The sequence below is a fragment of the Ambystoma mexicanum genome, chromosome 5q (genome assembly GCF_040938575.1).
Source record: "Ambystoma mexicanum isolate Mex_15411 chromosome 5q, UKY_AmexF1_1, whole genome shotgun sequence".
NCBI classification, from domain to species: Eukaryota; Metazoa; Chordata; class Amphibia; order Caudata; family Ambystomatidae; genus Ambystoma; species Ambystoma mexicanum.
Genome location: NC_090933.1, coordinates 244,681,941 through 244,699,702, shown reverse-complemented (window position 1 = coordinate 244,699,702; position 17,762 = coordinate 244,681,941). Strand labels below are relative to the sequence as shown.

The following is a 17,762-nucleotide window of genomic DNA, read 5'->3' as shown; positions in this document are numbered from 1 at the left end:
ATTAGTTCCCATCTAGTTATCTGGAGCCATTTTGCGTTTGCGTAAGCCTGTAGTCCCGGATGTATGATTGAGGAGAAGAACATTGCTGTTCTGCTGAATAGTCTGTGTTCTGGCGGAATTGAAGTGAGTGCTGTTTCCGACCTTCCCCATAGGTAATTTCCTGTCAGAGGTTCTCCTTGTCTTTTCTTTCTATTCAGGACAGTGTTGTTGCAGTTGTTTTCGTTCTCTGGCCCCTTCTGGGGCTGTACAGATCTCTGCTTCCTCTTGTTCCCTTCATCCATTTTGGGGAAGTTCGCCACATTCACATGTTTCTGGGGCACCACTAGTGATGGTACATTAACGTGCACCATTGTGCATATACCATTCCACAGAGGGGGCAGTGTGTGGTATGCCTTCTCTTCGCAGGCCCAGTAATGGTCCATTACGACTGCTGTTCCTGCTGTCCCCTCAGGTAACTCTGTCACGCTTGCACAGTTGGTGTTGTATCCCACGTCCACTTCTCCTTTATGTTGGTAGCATACCTTAGGTGCAGTCAACGGCAGTATTGTTATTGGGTCTTCACCCTTCTCTATCCACGTTAGCATGGGTACGTACTTGACCCAAGTCATCCAACATCTGTTGTTGTGTTCAGCAATAGTTGTAGTATCCTCTCTCATTACCATGTTGCTGCCAACCACTCCTGTGTCCCATTTGTCACCCAGGTATACTTTTCCTGTTATTATTATCAGTGGTCTTTCCCAACATCCTTGTTTACCAGGAACTTCAGTGGCGTACCAATCACATGGTAGGTACTGTAGTGTTACTTTCTTTGTTTCTCTTTTTTCAGGGCCACCTGTTATGTATCTGAATGCTTCAGCATGTAAACTGGCCTTGTGGTAACTCAAATAACCCTTGAGGAAGTTATTTTCGTACGGGTATGTGTCTCGTGTTTTCCATACCAGGTGCACCGTGTTCCCTTGAAATCTTCCTTTCGTTTGGAACAGTGCCAGGTATATTATACATCGTGCTGTCTTTTCATCTATTTCCGTGGCAACAAAAGTTCGGGAAGCGCTCATGGCGTAAGGGATCAGTGAGCAGACGTAGCAGCTGTCTTCTGTTGTTTGTTTACCTATTTGAGTCATGTGTTGGTACCACATGTTGTTCGAGACGTGTGCTGAATTTTGTATGTAGTTGTCAATACCTTTATGTGCTGCGTTTAACTCTATTTCCCTTGTATGGAATTTTGCTAGTACCACCTGATGTAACACCTGTTGCAGCCGGGGGTGGGGGTATATTAGGTTTGGGTACAGCGAAAATATTGATAGCATAATTGTTCTGCCATACAGAGGCAGCCAAGAACCCGGTGATCATCAAAATCCCTATCATCTTTATTACAGAGGCTAATCTCACCGGCATTTTGCTCTTACCTTGCTGCAGTCTGGCAGCTTATTCTTGCGACGTTAAAGTTGCCCGCCTGAAAATTCTCAATATGCTTGTTATTAGTGTTAGTTGTTGTTTTCAAGCTCTCCCTATCAAGTAGTCGTTCAGTGCCCAGGCGAAGAGCTGTTCCCACGCCTATCTAAGCGATCTATCTCTTAGGACAGGCAAGTATGGGTGGAGGTGGGGCATTGAATATTCTATGGCCAAGAGGAATGCTGTGTAGTAGACATGTACCGTCCTCCTTTTCAGGTACTTTGGCCTTTTTATGTGATATACAAATTGGTGTGATAATTCTTCAGGGTAGTTATCATCTGAGGGTACCATCTACTCCTGGGCAGTGAACTTGTTAGTTATCTGTTTTCTTAGCAGTACAATAATACGCTGTACCTGCATGTGCGAGAGAAAAGAAAGAGAACATTCAAGTGTTTACATGTGTATATGTGCAAGACAATGTCCTTCAGTTGAGTTATTACTGCAGTGGGTAGGGGGTCGATGGGCAGAGGGTTTGGGGCTCAACTGGCGGAAGTCTCTTTACTCTTTGATCGTGTGACCATGGGGTGGGCGCTATGGGGATCACCCCTTTCTTTTTCAGTAGTTGTCTCTGGGAAATCTGGGGGTGGCAGGGTATGGAGACACTTAGGCCGTTAGCTGTGGTAGAAGTCTCTTCCTCCGTTGGTGACGCTGTTGTTGTTCTTCCAATGGCCCTGTCAGTGACGCTAGGGCGGGTCTGGAGTTTGCAGATCTTTACGTCGTGTAGGTGATTCCAGGCACGTTTGTCCTGTAGCTTTACTGCTCTCGTTGATACCTCCTCTACCAGGTGGGGGCCAGTAAAGCGTGGGCTGTTCCACTTTCTGTTGAAATTGAGGAGTAGTACGTGGTCACCTTTAGCAATTTTGCACAGTCTTTCCTTTTCCAATTCTTTATCCGCGTCTTCTTGTTGATCACTCTTAGGGCCTCATTAGGACCCTGGCGGATTTCGCGGTGCTAAATGCACCGCGAAGCACGGCGGAAAGCCGTCGATAGCGCCATGGGGGTTGGTGGATTTACCACCCCATGCCGACCTTGGCGGAGCGGTAAATCCCCAATCCCCATTCTGCCCTTCCCCATTCCCATTCTTGCCCCATAGGGTATAATGGGAGTGGGGAAGGAGTTAATTACGCCACCGTAAAATACGGTGGCGTAATTAACAACGAGGTCCCGTAGCGCCATGGTTTCCTCCGCCTGGTAAAACCAGGCGGAAAACGGCGCCATGGCGCTACGGGAACTCGTAGTGGGGCGGACGGGTCCGCCACGAATACCGCTGGCGGAAACCCACTCCGCCAGGGTCCTAATGAGGCCCTTAGACCCGCACCGCGTGCGCTCGAGCTGTTGAGACACAAACACTACACTAGTAATCAAAGAAGACACATATTGGTACATTTCATCACCAAGAACAGTTGCAGTGTTTTCGTGGTCAGTGAATGCTCTTGATGTTGGCGTCAGAGGAAGGCGCATTTGACGTCTGGTCACCACCTCGTGAGGGGTGAGGTGGTGGTCGGAGCCTGGTCTATTCCTTAGCTCAAATAGGGCTAGCGGAAGGCAATACAACCAACTCTTCTTTGTTGTTTGCTGTATTTTTGCAATTGCCTCCTTTAGTAGGCCATTCAGGCGTTCGCATATACAGTTGGCCTGCGGGTGATATGCACATGCAAATTTATGCTTGATGTTCAGTAAGGATGTGATGTGCTGGAACATTTCATTGACGAAATGCGGGCCATTATCTGACCGCAGTACCTCGCACACTCCCCACCTGGGGAAGACCTCCCTCACTAGGAATTTAGCTGCTCTGAATGCATCTGGGTGTGAGCAGGGCCCTGCTTCAATCCACCTCGAGAATGGGCATACTACCACAATCATATACCTATTTCCTTGACATACGTTGATCATATCAACATAGTCAATATGGATGTGTCGGAAGGGTCCCTCTGGCCGGGGTATAGTACCATTTATCACCTTCAGCGTGTGACCGGCCGTGAACTGTTGGCATGTGAGACAATTGCTGATAAAATTTGACACATGGGAATTTAACTCGGGGCAGAACCAATCTTCCCTAATTCGTGCTGCAATTACTTCCTTGCCTGTGTGGGCTGGGTGGTGTAGTTGGCTCAGGGCGGTGTTCAATAGTGCCAGTGGCATTACAATCTTTCCAGTGTTACCCTGGCGCCATAGTGCGTCAGTTGGTGACATTGTGCATCCTCTTTTTACCCATATTTCTTTTTCTGTCATTGGTGCAGCCGCTTGTAGCTCCATTATCTGTGTGGCTGGGAGATGGGTGTACCCTTCTCTTATCAACATCTCCTTAGCTATTCCCCTCCCTCTCCCTCTCTCTGACTCTGGGGGGTTCCATATCTCACCAAAATATGCAGCATACTTCGCGTGTGCGTCTGCTGCTGCATTCCCTCTTGAGATATGATCTTCTCCATTAGTGTGTGCGGTACATTTGACCAAGGCTAATTCTTGGGGGTCATTTATTACTTCAATTAGTTCAGCCAATAAGAGAGCATGTTGCACTGGAGTGCCGTCAGCTCTCCTAAACCCTCTTCTCCTCCATTTGGACAGTCCTGAGTGGACAGTAGACGTGACATATGCGCTGTCAGAATATATGGTCACTCGTTTGTGAAAGCTTTCCTTCAACGCCAAGATCAGTGCAACCAATTCGGCTGCTTGAGCAGAGTAATGCTGTGGTAATTGTACACATTTCATTGCCACACACACCGGTACCTCCGTCATTTTTACCACCGCTGCCCCAGTTCTCCTTATCCCATCACTTTGGTCAATTGTTGATGACCCATCAATGAACAAGAGTTCACCTCCCTCTAGTGCGTTCTCTTCAACCTTTCTAGTACATGAGTACATTTCAGTATTCTGCGTACAATCGTGTGCATAGTCTCCTTCCTCAATTACTTCTGCTAAAAACCTTGCAGGGTTGACCGTGCTACATCTAACAATTGATAGTTCAGCTCTAGATAAGATGATCTCATAACCTGATGCCCTCTGCGTGGTTAGTGTGGACTTAGGCTTATTCAATATTGCAAATAGTGCATGTTCCACAAATAGTGTGGTTGGGCACCCCATGGTGATTGCTGACGCTTTCTCTACCGCAAAGGCAGCTGCGGCGAGACCTTGTTCGCAAGGGAAATGACCTAACATCACAGGATCCAAGTGGCCGCTGTAAAACGCTACTGGTTTGTAGCCCATGCTTGTTTTTTGAGCCAACACTGCTTTCATTACTGCTGAGTCGCAATGTGAAAATATAAAGAATTGTCGTTCATAATCTGGGGTGGCCAGTACCGGAGCAGTTGATATTGCATCTTTCAGTTCATCAAAAGCCTCTTTAATTTCCATCGTCCACCCCAACTTTTTCTCCCCTTTGTTAGCTTCTTTCAACGCCTCAATTAGGGGTCCTATGTATGAGCTGTAATCAAATACCCATGCTCTACAGTAGTTGCACAGACCCAGGAACTGCTGCAGTTCCCTCACTGTTTGTGGCAATGGCGTTTTTGAAATGGCATGTGCTCTTTGTGGTGCAATATTTCTTCCATATTGGGATATGAGCTGACCAATGTAAAGAACCTGTTCCTGACAGTACTGTAACTTTTCCTTGTCTACCTTGTAACCTTTTTCAGCCAATATTGTCAGCATCTTTAATGAGTCCTCTCTGCATCTTCTTTCGTTTGTGCTGCAAATTATTATGTCATCGACATACTGCAACACTGTGCTTTCCATTTCAATGTTACCCAAATCCATCTGTATTACTCTGTTGAAGATTGAGGGTGATTCGCAGTACCCTTGTGGCAATCTGGTGTGTTTCCACTTTGTGTTTCTGTAAGTGAAGCTTGTCAGATCTTGAGAGTCTGGGTGCAGTGGTATTGAGAAAAAGGCATTTTTAAGGTCGATCACTGTAAATCGTGATGCCTCTGCTGGAATGCCGCACAATATTGTGGGTGGGTTTGCAGCTATGGGGTATTCTGCTTCCACTATGTTGTTCAAAGGCCTGAGGTCCTGTATGAAGCGCCAAGACCCCCCTCTAGCCTTGCGCACTGGGTATACAGCTGTGTTGCATGGTGATTCTGAGGGGACCAATATGCCATTATTTATAAGGGCCGTTATTGTTTCATATATGCCCTCATCTGCCTCTTTTGATAGTGGGTACTGTTTCACTCTGGGGAGTATTGCACCCTTTTTCAATTTTATTCTTACTCCCCCTATACTTTTTATGCACCCCACGTCATAGGGGCTAGTAGTCCATAACGGTGTGGGTACTTTTGTCATATCCTCCTCAAAGAAGGGAACTGGGGTGGAGGTGGGTGCCTCAAGTGCCATTGCAATTTTCTGTGCCACTTGTTTGTACATCACTCTTAGCCATATTTCCACACTCATCATAAACACCATTTCACCTTCTTCCTTTTCTTCTGAGAAGAGCTCCTCATCTGACACCTGGGTGAGTCTACATCCCTCTGCTAGTGCTATCACTGCCCTCCATGCTCTTCCTTCTCTGTCTTGGGCATGTACCGCAATGTAATCAGCTGTTGCTATAATGCTCTCTATGTTCACTGAAATCACCTTTCCTTCTGGTTCATTGGCTGGTGTTTCTGGTCTGAACAAATAGGCTGCTGGCCTCCTCCAGATCTTTCCTTCTATCCCTGGCATCCATGCAAATGTCATGTCTGTCCCGTACTGGAACAGTTCACCATCTACTGGCTCAGCCCTAATCACTGTCTGTCCACAGTATGCTTGCATAATTTGTCGTACCGTGAGCATGTTAATTCCTGGAGTGGAGCCAATTATGCCGTCTTCCGTAAAGGAGATCGTCATATTCAACCTGTTCATTATGTCTCTCCCCAGTATATTTACTGGTGAGGCCCTAGAATATAAAAGTGGGACTGACATGTCATAATCCCCTATTGATAAGGGAATGTTATCAGTAAAGGGAACCAACCCCCTAGCCCCAGAGAATCCTTGGGTGTTCATGGCTTCGCCTGACATCTTAAATTTACCTTCCCTTATGCAAGACCGGGTCGCCCCGGTGTCAACAAGGAATGATAATTTTTTGTCACCTATCGTTACCTCTATGCGTGGTTCCTCCGCACTATTAGGTGTTACTGACAGGATGGGACACACCAAGGCCGTCTGTGGGCTGTCCTATTGAGGGTATAATGATTGACCATTTCCTGTGTAAGGGTTGTGTCCCAGGACCGTCACCCTACCCAGTTGTGTTTGTTGTGCTTGGGGTTGTTGTGTTATCGCTACCTGTTGTTGTGGCAGTGAATATGCCTGTGGCTGTTGTTGTGTTACTAGTTGTTGCTGTTCATTTCCCTGTTGCAACGTCTGCTGTTGCTGTATGCCCTGCTGTTCCTGTGTGGGCCTTTGTTGTTCCTGTTCGCTCCATAATGGTGTGCCTGGTCTCACTCTACACGTGCGTGACATGTGCCCTACTAATCCACAGATCCAACACACCGGTGGTTCCCTGTTCTGCCATGGAAAGCTTCCTGTGTTGTCCTGGTATACTGGTTGCCCGGTGGGGTAGGAATTTCTAAGTCCTCCCACCTGCTGTTGTGTGTTATATCCGTATCCTCTCCCCCTCATCATTCCTCCCCTTCCCCTGTTGTAATTATAATACCCAGCTCCTGGCGGTGAGTATCCTCCTCCCATGTTAGTCGTGTATGGTTGGAGTGGCGGCATCTGTTGTGTTACAGTCTGTGATGATTGTATTTGGGAGGGATCTTGTGCAGCCACTACTTGTGTGGGGCTTTGGGTCATTGTTGCAGGTGTAGTTATTAGTGCGCCTTCCATCGTGTATTTAGTAAGTTTTTTCTGTACTAGTTTAGCCTCTTCCGTTTTCCTATCCTCTTCCTTTTGTTTCATTTTTCCTTGCCATGTCCTACAATGATGCACTATTGTCAGTTGTATTTCTGGCCATGCTTTTGCTTCCATCCCCACTACTTTCTTCAGTTGTTTCTGAACTGCTTCTGGGAGCCCTTGTATTAGTATATGGTAGAATATTGCTGGTGTTTTGTCCCATTGTTCTCTAGTTTCCATGCGCCACTTCTCTTGAATTTCCCGGATATAATCAACAGGATCTTCGTTCTCACGCATTTTGCACGAGGTAATTGCTCCTATGTCTGATGTGTCCGGATACTGTACCCTCAGTGCCTGCCATAATGCATGTCTGCAGTTTGCGAATGGTGCCCCATCGTGTGATGTGTTTGTTATTGTGACCCCAGTGAAGCCCGCTCTCTTCCAAATGTCATCCGCTGCATCCCCTAATATAGATATTAGAAGGCCCTTTACATCCCCCACTGCCAGTTTCTGTCCTGCGGTGTGCTTTTCCATTTCATATATCCATTTACCCGCACCTCCACTTAATGATGGGAGCCTGCACTTTATATTTTCTTTGTCTGTATGCTTCCAAGGGACGTATTGTGGTCTAACACCTCCCCTCTCCAGAAGTGGCATTAAGTTGTGTCCCGTTTGACCCCTTGGGTTCCACAAAATCGAGTCCGCGCACCCCTCCTCTTCTTCCGTGTCTCCTACATCGTCAATTCCGTCCGTATTTCCCCTGCTCGTAACTCTTTCTCCTCCATCTCTTCCCCTTCCTTCATCATTTCCTGTATTTAATGTGGGCGTGTGTATTCGCTCTCCCTGCCTGCGTCCAGGGAGGTCTCTAAGCCTACCTGCATAAGGTGTCAGTTCGTTTGTGAAGGGCGCGAGTTTAGATGGGCGTGTTGCACGTAATGAGCGTGAGGTGGTGGAGCATGTAGGACGAGATGGTGACGGTGTGGCTTCACGTGTCTGCCTTTCCGCTATTCCTTGCTCTTCCTCCTCACTTCTCTCCAGTTCATCCTTTCTCCTGCAGATCCATGGTGAGTCTCTATTTGTCCGGGTGGTGTATAGTTTATCTAGGCTTTCCCTTTCACTATTTCTTCCTTCCTTCTCCATTCCTTCTTCTTCCTCACTACAAAATTCATTCGTAAATGGCAACCCCCAATCTGTCTTTTTCCCCCTAATCGTTACTGTTTTTAAGTCTGTTAGGTCTGTTCCTTCCTTTTCTTCTTTACCAATCGCTCCCCTTTGCGGTGATGTTGTTGCTACTTCTGTGTCTCTATATACATACCTCCTTACTTCACTCTCCCCTCTCCTATCTTCTCTTTCCCCTTCATTTCTCTCCGCTATCTCTCTACCAATTTCCTCTCTTTTCCTTTTTAATTCCTCCATTACTTCACTACTCATCTTTTCCAATATCCTTTCATCTTCTTTCTTCCTTTCCCATCTCACCCTCTCCCGTTCTAATATATTCTCTAACATCTTCCCTTGTTGTTTCTGATAGTAATCTCTTCTTCCATATTGCCATTTCTTTTTCTTTCTCTTCTTCCTCTCTTTTCTTGTCATGCAGTGCTGCTCTTGATACCCTTTCTGCTACTGCCTTTACCCTTTCGGCTTCTCTCTTTTGCTCCTCAGTTCGTTCCCTTATTTTTTCCAACTCGTTCTTAGCTTCTTTCCTTTCCCTGGCTCTCTCTCTTTCCTCCCTCTCGAGCTGCTTGATCAGTGCATTCTGCTCATCCCTTAACTCTGCTAGTCGTTCCTCCAAAATCTCTTCCTTTTGTGGTAACAGCTCTTCCCCTTTCATTTCACTCTCCCTGGTATTATCCTCGTCCATTTTCCTTACTACCTCCGTCTCTTCTCCTGTTAATGAACCTCGTAATTTTAATAGTATCTGCGCAACTACCCACTCATCATGTCCTATTTCCGCAGTCTGCTCTTCTCCAGTCCTCCCCTCCCCTGCTGGCATCTTCCTATGAGCTGATCCCGTCGTACTAGTCCGCTCCCCTCCCGTGTGGCCACCTGTAGCTGTATATGGTGGCGGGCTGTATGCCGGGTTCGAGTACCCCTCAGCCGCCCTTAATTGTTCTCTTGCTATTTCTTCTAGTTCTCTTAAAGGATACAACCCCCCTCCCTCTGTTTTCACTACCTTCGCTAGGGGTATATCGTCGCTCTGTTCCTTTTTTATTTCATTTTCTTTTGAGTTGTTACTCTTTTCTCCTCCCTCTTGTCCGTTCCCCGTGTTCTTTGTGCCTTCACTCTCTTTTTCCCCATTCTCTCCTTCCTCCTTAATCTCCTTTTCTTCCGTTTTTTCCCCTACAATGAACATTCCGTTTGGTCCTGTTCGGGACCCTTGGAACATCCTCCATAAGTTAAATGCCTCCACGTGGTGTGTCAACTTCTTCCCCTTGTATGTGTTATGCAGATGGTTTAATAGTGAATGTTGGGTATATGGATCGAAGCTACCATTAGGCGGCCATGGTGTTGTCATTTTGTTGTCCGTCCCCTGTGTCCATTCTATGCTATACTTGATCAGTTTCTCCCTATGGGGTGAGAGTGTTTTACATATGTGTTGTACTGGGGTAGTGAGGGTGTTCCCCCACCCTCCCGATCCTGCCCCGTATGACATAGTAGCGCTCTACTTGTTATCCTTCCCCTATTTGGTAGCAGTTATCTTAATAACACTTTACAATACACACCCTTATACCTTTACCTGGCCCCGTAAGTTTGGGGACTTGCGATAGTCCGCTAAGGAAAATATATTAAAATATAGTATTTACATTTGTATATTCTTTTCTTCTTTTCTTCCTTTACAGAACACCCTTACGGCCCCCTGCGGCCGAGGCGCACGTAGCCCCCTGCGGCTGCGTGCCCCTTGTGACGTTCTTATACAGCCGTCCTACTTTCACTTGCTCCTCCTCCCTCTTCTACACTTGCCGTGGCCGGCGTTCTCCGTGCGCAGCCACGTCCCCCTTTTCGCCTTCCCCCCGATCAACTCATTACCGTTTACCTCCGTTTCCACTCCCTTACCACAACTCTCCTCCCCACCACTCTCAAAAATAAAAATAAAAATGCCTTGTACTCGAGGTATCCTATGAAAGCCCTACTGGTGACGTCACCGATCTCTTCAAATTACTGGTAAGTTCTTAATACACTTGCAATCTACCCCCGTTAACCCCACAGCTGTCTTCCTGTCACGCCTGGAACAAGGTAATCAATAATATAATCGGGCTGCGCACGCTGCGTCGCCTCGCGTGTGATACGCCCCTCGACAGGAGGGATTAACCAGCCAATTATCTTCTGTATTGGGCAACCAGGTAGCTACCGCCTACAGGGAAACGTCATCTATCTATCGAGTTTCCTGCTCGATCAATAGGGATCCTCATCTACTCATTGATCAATAATTACCAAATCGTAGGAAAACCGCGCACACACACACCCTTACACGTAGTCGCGACCTAGGCCAATCAGTGTCTACGAGCGGCCACACGTGATGTTTTTGTGCTCCGCCCCCTTCTCTCCTGTAACGTAGCCAACTGCTCTCGCACTCGTCCGGCTACCATTCATTTCATGGCCAACACTAAATTGTCAAACCTTCGCCACGCACCTGTGCAACACCTCCCACCTCCCGTATTTAATTCCTCCCCCCACCCTCACAATTTCACGTTGCTTGTTGGGCGTGGCATACTCACCAAGTTCTCCTGATGCGGGGCCGCTCGACTGCGTGCACCCCTCCAAGCGGCTCGCCACCTCCCCTCGTCTGGACCACGTCTGGACACTCGCCAACCGCGGGCGGGATACTTCTCAACCGGCTCCCGAAGGCCAATATCCGGATTGCGCTGTCCGGTCGTCTCGCAGTTCCGCGATGGTCCTGTAGTCCTCAAAAGGGGGCAGCGGCAGAGGGGGCCGCGCCGCCGGGCCTCCTCGCAACGGGAGCACTCGGAAAAATAAAATAAAAGCAGATCTTAAACAGATCTCAGCAGTGCCTCCAACCTGTCGGGGGGAAATTCTCCCGGGGTCGGCTGGGCCGTCCGTGGACCTCCGGGCAGGGAGGCCCCAACTCCTCCCGTATATCCCAAAACCAACAGAGTACGAGACACACGCAAGAAGCAAGGTGGTTCTGCTGTTTATTAGACAAAACGGCAAGGATGGGTCAAGGATCGTACGCGTCCGTCCTGACACACACTCCTAATCGTGGGGCTCGCAGGCCCTTTTTACCTTAGTATGACGCGCTACTTGCGTCACCTTGGAAAGTTAGCATAAAAACCTATCGCCACTCTGGATTGGTTGCTCGAGTGGTAGGGTTAATATAGCATACATATAGATAGTATTATTAGTGGTTAAGGGTTAGTCAGGTGGTATGTTTGGGTTGTCCCTTCAATTTGATACATGAAAATTGTTACATGAAGACCCCTGAGGATTGGTCAATGTTAATGGCGTCAGTAATAAGAGCCTCATGTTCTGATTGGTCCACCCGCGAGCCTCCCAGTCTGGGACCATCGCTGTTCCCAGCTCGCGGTGCACCTGTCATTTGCAACAATGTTTCACTATGAGTATGTGCAGACAATGTGAGGATTTATTCATATGCTGGAAGGCCGACTACTCCCACCGCCGCAGATGTTCATTGGGTCGCTTAATTGTATCTGCCTGTGTCTTGAAACGAGGGATCCAGGCGCCTCCCTCCTCCTGGGCTTGGCACCCTGTCAGGTTCTGCTTGGTCACGTGGGGTGGCACCGTGGTTGAGGCAGAATTCTGCACAATTATTATTGTTTTTTCCACTGTGTGCCTGGTTTAATTTGCAGGTGTGACCTTGGCGTTGGCTTGCGGCATGCGAGTTTGCAACATTGTGCCCTTGGCTGTCTGCTTTCGGCGGGCTCATTCTGCAGGGTCAGCAACCGAACTCTTGTTCATTTAATGTTCATGGAAGCTCTTGCTTGCGGCCTACTTGGGTCTGGTTTATAGGTGGAGCCGTTTGATACACAGGCGCTTTAGGTTATGGTATCATATTGCTTTATCCCCAGTATCGTGTCTTCGTCATATTTCTCATTATGGCGCCTGGGTTTAGGAGAAGCGTGAGCAAGCTTTTTAGATGAGTTCATTGTGCGTCTTGCGTTTCTGCATTTTGAAAAGCCTATGTGAAAAATAATAAAGGTGCACGTCCGTGGGTGTGTCCGTCACCTACGTCATAGCACTGAGTATGTTCTTCGTGTGGATTGGTGTGGGAGTGTCCAGTGTGCATGTTTGCACAGGTGTGCTGACCGTTGGCTAGGTCGTCATGGCATCTCTAACGATGTGTTGGTTTAGTCGAGTTCATCCATGCCGCAGGTGTCGGCATGGGCAGGGCAGGCTGCTGGGCAGGCGGGTGGGCACATCCGTATGTTCCTGTCCCAGGGTATTTGGTCGTCTGGTAGATGGGCAAACTCCTCTCGTGGCGGGTGCCTGGGCCGTGATCCTCTAGGCCAGGGGCGAGAGGGGATTGGTGGGAGCCTTTTGTTCCATTCTCCCACTTCAGTTTACTTAGACTCTAACTTTACAATGGTCAGACAGATTAACGCCATTTCATCTGCCTCGGCCTACCACTCAAAATGAATCACTGCAGCCAGACCATTCTTAACTCAACAGAACTGCCTCACCATCACCGGAACAATAATTGGATCCCGACTTGATTATTGCAATGCCCTTCGGGTAGGCACCTCTGCAAAAACATCAGGAAACTTCAGATGGTACAAAACAACGCTCTCAGAGTGGCCTCCGGCATTTCAAGGAGGGACCACATCTCAGCCACCAGGAAATCGGTTCATCCAGGAACTTATCATCTTTAAGACTCTCGCACTTAGCCACAAATGTCTCCATAACTCATCCCCCCTCTACCTCTCTCAAAGATTTGCCTTACCTTCCACAATCAGACACACAAGAACAGCCTACATTAACCGTATCGCCATCCCCAAGAGCATCAGGGCGCGAGCAGGTGGATTGAGTTTCCCAGACATTGCAGCTACCAACTGGAACTTGCTACCTCCCCTCCTGAGAAGCATCGATTCACACACAGCATTTAGGAATGCAATTAAAACGCTTTTGTTTGTATAGAACTAATCCCAATACACTCTGTGCCTGTTCGTGTATACTAACCTTTATGTTCTGTTAACCATCTAGTCTAAGTTTGAAATTAGTTTTCTCAGTTACCTATGTATCATGTATCACTGTATTTCACTAGGCTCTTGCTCTCTGTAGCCTTGAGCAAGGCCTCCTGTACATGTAACTAAGACATCTCCTTGAAACAGTGCCTCAATTCCTCTGGGCTGTAGCACGCTTTAGAAATCAAAAAATAAAATAAATAAATAAATAAAATATTTGCAGAGTACTGTTAAAAGGGTTGAGCAATGTAATTTAAGCATGCAATGTGTGTCAGGGATAGCTGGGCTCTACAGAAAGAGAATGACCAGTCACGTGGGCAATAATTGGGCGAATTCTGAATGGCTATGTAACATAAACAATGTTTGTTACGACTCAGTGTCTTGTGCCCACCGCCAAAGCTTAACCAGTCAACTATTAAATGCTTTATGGGTTTTGGGATCACCCTCTTGGCATGCTGTGCCTTTTGGCTTCTGAGTAGTACACATCTACAGGGGTGAAATAGTCAGACTGATTTCTCAAACTATACACCTTCTAGTATTTTGGCGTGGGATCCTGCTTTGTGGTAATGACTGGTATACCAGGTCAAGACATATTAATATGGTCACCCAAATCAAACATGCAGGTTACCATTTTGACTATGAGCTTCCCATTAATAACTCGCACCTGAAGAGATGTAAACAGCATATTTTACTACTGGTGTAGCCATGTCACAGACTCAGCGAGGAGTGGTAAGGGTAGTAGGAAATGTGGGATCCCTTAAAACATGATCCCAAACTCAGGGAAATGGAATTGGAGTGCTGCACATGTTTGGGGGAAGCTTTTGGGAACATGTTCATTTTGGGGTGGAATAAATAAGAAGGGGTTTCGCCATGACAAAGTGTGCTGATTTGATTGTTTTATTTTTCCGTCTTCTGAGCTTTGCTGCTGTGTAACAATTACACGCTTTTTGCTCAACATGGCCACAGGACAGTGCTAGCTTGATACATAGAACTTAACATGGTTATTGTTTTCCCTACTTTCTTTCTACTTTCTTCTTCTTGTCTGTTTTATCATTGAAGAAAAATTCCAGGGTTAAATTATAAATTGTTATTTCTGAAAGTCTTTTCCTCAACAACCTCACAAACCAGGGAAAGTGAAATTTAAGCCGAAATTCACCAATTTCTCTTTCCAAGAAAATGTGCCCACACCTACTCTTGATGCTCATCAAGACATTAATTACGAGTATGGAGATAGCCATGCCGCTTTAAGCGGCATGGCTAACCCCATACCGGGTACCGGGTCCAGGTCCGGGTTCCTGGAATGGGGAAATACCGGGCAATTCCAACCTTGGAGGGCCCGGTATTTCCCCATTCCAGGAACCCGGACCTGGTACATCCCCATTCCCATTTGAGCCCCCATTGTTAGCATCCTGGTCTGCTAGGGGGTCCCGCTAAGGACGCCTGGTTTTACCAGACGTCCTTAGCGGCTCCCGACAGCAGACCTCGTAACAGGGCGGTAGAGGGATAACGGGGCCAGCAGCTCTACCGGCACCGTTATCCCCTCTACCGCTTTCCTCATACTGAGGCCCATTGACTATGAGCGGCGATGGATCTGCCCCTTTAACACTCCAGTTTTGTGTTCTTTTGTGCATTTTAAGAGAGATATAGTGAGTCTGATGAGAGTAGGGTGGCTAGACCTTAATACCAGAGTATAGAATAAGAAGGCTTGCTTTGGATAGTTTTTTCTTTCTTGCTTTGCTTCACCTTGAATCTGCCCAGCTTTTGGCTTCCGGTGTTGCTTTGCCTGCTAGGGATTGCCAGCTTCTCTGCCCGAAAAAATGGGGCATTTACAGTCACCACTTTGCAGGGGATGCAGGAGATCTTGAAGATGACCAGCGCTCGCAGAGGTAACCAATGTTTGCCAATCAAGGTGATACAAATTAACTTCCGTTGCAAACTTGAAAACATGAGCGCCTGCTTCTCAAGGGTGCCAGGTTGGGGGTGGTAATGCCAGCAAGGAGGATGCTCTCTCAATACGAGAGGTCAGAACTCTGAATCCTACAGGCAGGGAGTTCCATTGTAGATCAGAGACAGCTGATAGCATGCAGTCAGGGTTTCCTTTGGCATGTGCTGGGAATCTAAAAGCTAAGGGGCTTGGCGCTGTTGTAGAGCGGGGGGTGATTGTTCTAGGTTAATATCTGATAGCCAAGATTGAGAATGAGAATGATTAATGTGGAGTATGAATTCGGTTTTTCTTGGGTGGAGCTTCGAGTAGTCTCCGGGAATTCGGGTTTGATATCCATCACTTTACTGTTGCTTAAGAAATGATCAGACCCGCCATTATCATTGGAAGGGGCACCTGCTGGAGTTTCCCTTTCCTGTATTAATTTTCGATATCAAAACATGCTTTAATAGTGATTGTCTGTGTTCCATAAATGTATTCTATGAGCCTCATTACGAGCATGGAGGCAGCCATGCCCTTAACAAGGGCATGGCTGCCTCCATACCGGGTTCCAATACCGGGTTCTGTGAATGAGGAATTACCGGGTCATTCTGACCTTGGAGGACCCGGTAATTCCTGATGCACAAAACCATTCCCCATTCCCATTTGAGCCCCTATAGGGCTCAATGGGAATGGGGATGGAGCTAATAACGGGCCCGTTAACAACGTGCCCGTTATTAGCTCCTTGGTCCCCTCGCAGGACCCGGAAAGGATTTCTGGTTTTAACAGACATCTGCTCCGGGTCCCGCTAGGGGACCCCATAATCAGGCATCCCGTAATGAACAGTGCTGGTCCCGTACCGGCACCGTTCATTACGGGACCACCACGGTCGTAATGAGGCCCCATGTGAGCCTCCGTTATTTAGATGGAGCATTTGTTTTGCTTATGGAACAAAGCAGGCGCAAAGATTTTAGGATAGAGGTTGTCTGTGTTTGTTGCTTAGGTGGCATCTGACAGGCATGATGATGCTACTTAGTGTGTTTGAAAAGAGGAAAGCTCTACCGACACATGTGTTCGGATGTGTATCCTGAATGACCAGTTATGTGGCCCTGTAAACACCCATATGGATGAAAGCCAAGTGGTGTGTAGGAAAAGGCCATCACTGTGTGGTTGGTTGGGAGAGTAATGCTGATGGCATAACATGGTAAAAACACAATTTGGCAATGCCATGGTGGCACAGCATGGGTGAGCGCATAGCTTTTAGGATTGCAGATGGCTGTTTATAGCGCAGTTTTCTGCTTGGTGTTGTTACATGTTTCAGTATAGCTGTGCTGGTCCACTGAAGGCAAGACAGGGGTGAGCAAGGGTTTCTAACCAAAGCAGGAGGTTGTGGCTACATTGTCAGCTAGGATGCTGGGCTGCTGTGTTGACTATACTTGGGAGAACACAAATTAGTTAGACTTGTGCCTTGTATAGTGTAAGGAAAGGGACGGAGAGAGTGAAGCAAACTAATCTTTAAAAATTAAAGTGGATTACCTATTTCATGTCCCGCCACATCTGAATTTAGCTACGGTGGTATGCCGATGAAGACCTCATCCTAGGTACCATCATCTGCCATTTCCCCAAGGCCACTACTTGGGCATTCCCTGCCATCCCCTCCTCCTGTGTAGTCCAATCCGAATGAACAGCCATTGGAAAATCCATTAGGTCTGGCTTTTGTAAACATTGAGGGAATGTTTTTTAAAAAGAAAAGGTTTTTGGTTAAGCTCCCACAGGCCAACACATTTTATCCTGTGAATTTGAAAAGACAAAACTATTAGCTTTTTCAATACTTGTTTAACATGTTTTGGCTTCACAAGGTCTTTGCAGTAGATTTAATATTAACTCTGTTGTATACATTTTCCAAATAGTGTCCCAGAAATTTAAATTCTGTGATCAGAAAAGAATGAAAACAATGCAAAGTTACCCCACACGATCTTGTGGTAATCTTATCCGTTGATCCATCACCCGAAGTTCAAGTGCCCTCACAGCACTAATTCAGATCACCCGCCCTTAATGCTGAAATCACTAGATGCTCACAATGAGCTCCACCTATTTTAATGATGTTAGTGGGCAGAGTAGCCAAATGTACCCCGTCATCACCAACGTCATAACGTTATCTAACTCAGAACCAGGAACATGAACCCACACATCCACAACAGACGCAAAACTTGTGTTTCTTTTCACAAAAATGATAAAAAATAGTTTATTTTGAAGAAAACAGCAATAGTCGGGAACATAACAAGTACTTTTAATTTTGACATAACGCTGAAAAGAGGTAATTAAGTCCAATAGAGGTTATTTCTAGTGAACATTGCATGGTTCTCATTTTTTGTTTAACTGTGAACGGTGATTTTATAATGCTAATTCCGTTCATCGATCGATTAATC

The 17,762-nt window shown here is 46.9% G+C and overlaps 1 protein-coding gene across 15 annotated transcripts in view; it reads left to right on the top strand.

Annotated features, from left to right (window-relative positions):
• The window catches only part of PTPRM (protein tyrosine phosphatase receptor type M), a 2,094,608-nt gene that overhangs the window by 1,834,084 nt on the left and 242,762 nt on the right, over positions 1 to 17,762 (top strand). The gene's annotated exons all lie outside the window — the stretch shown is intronic.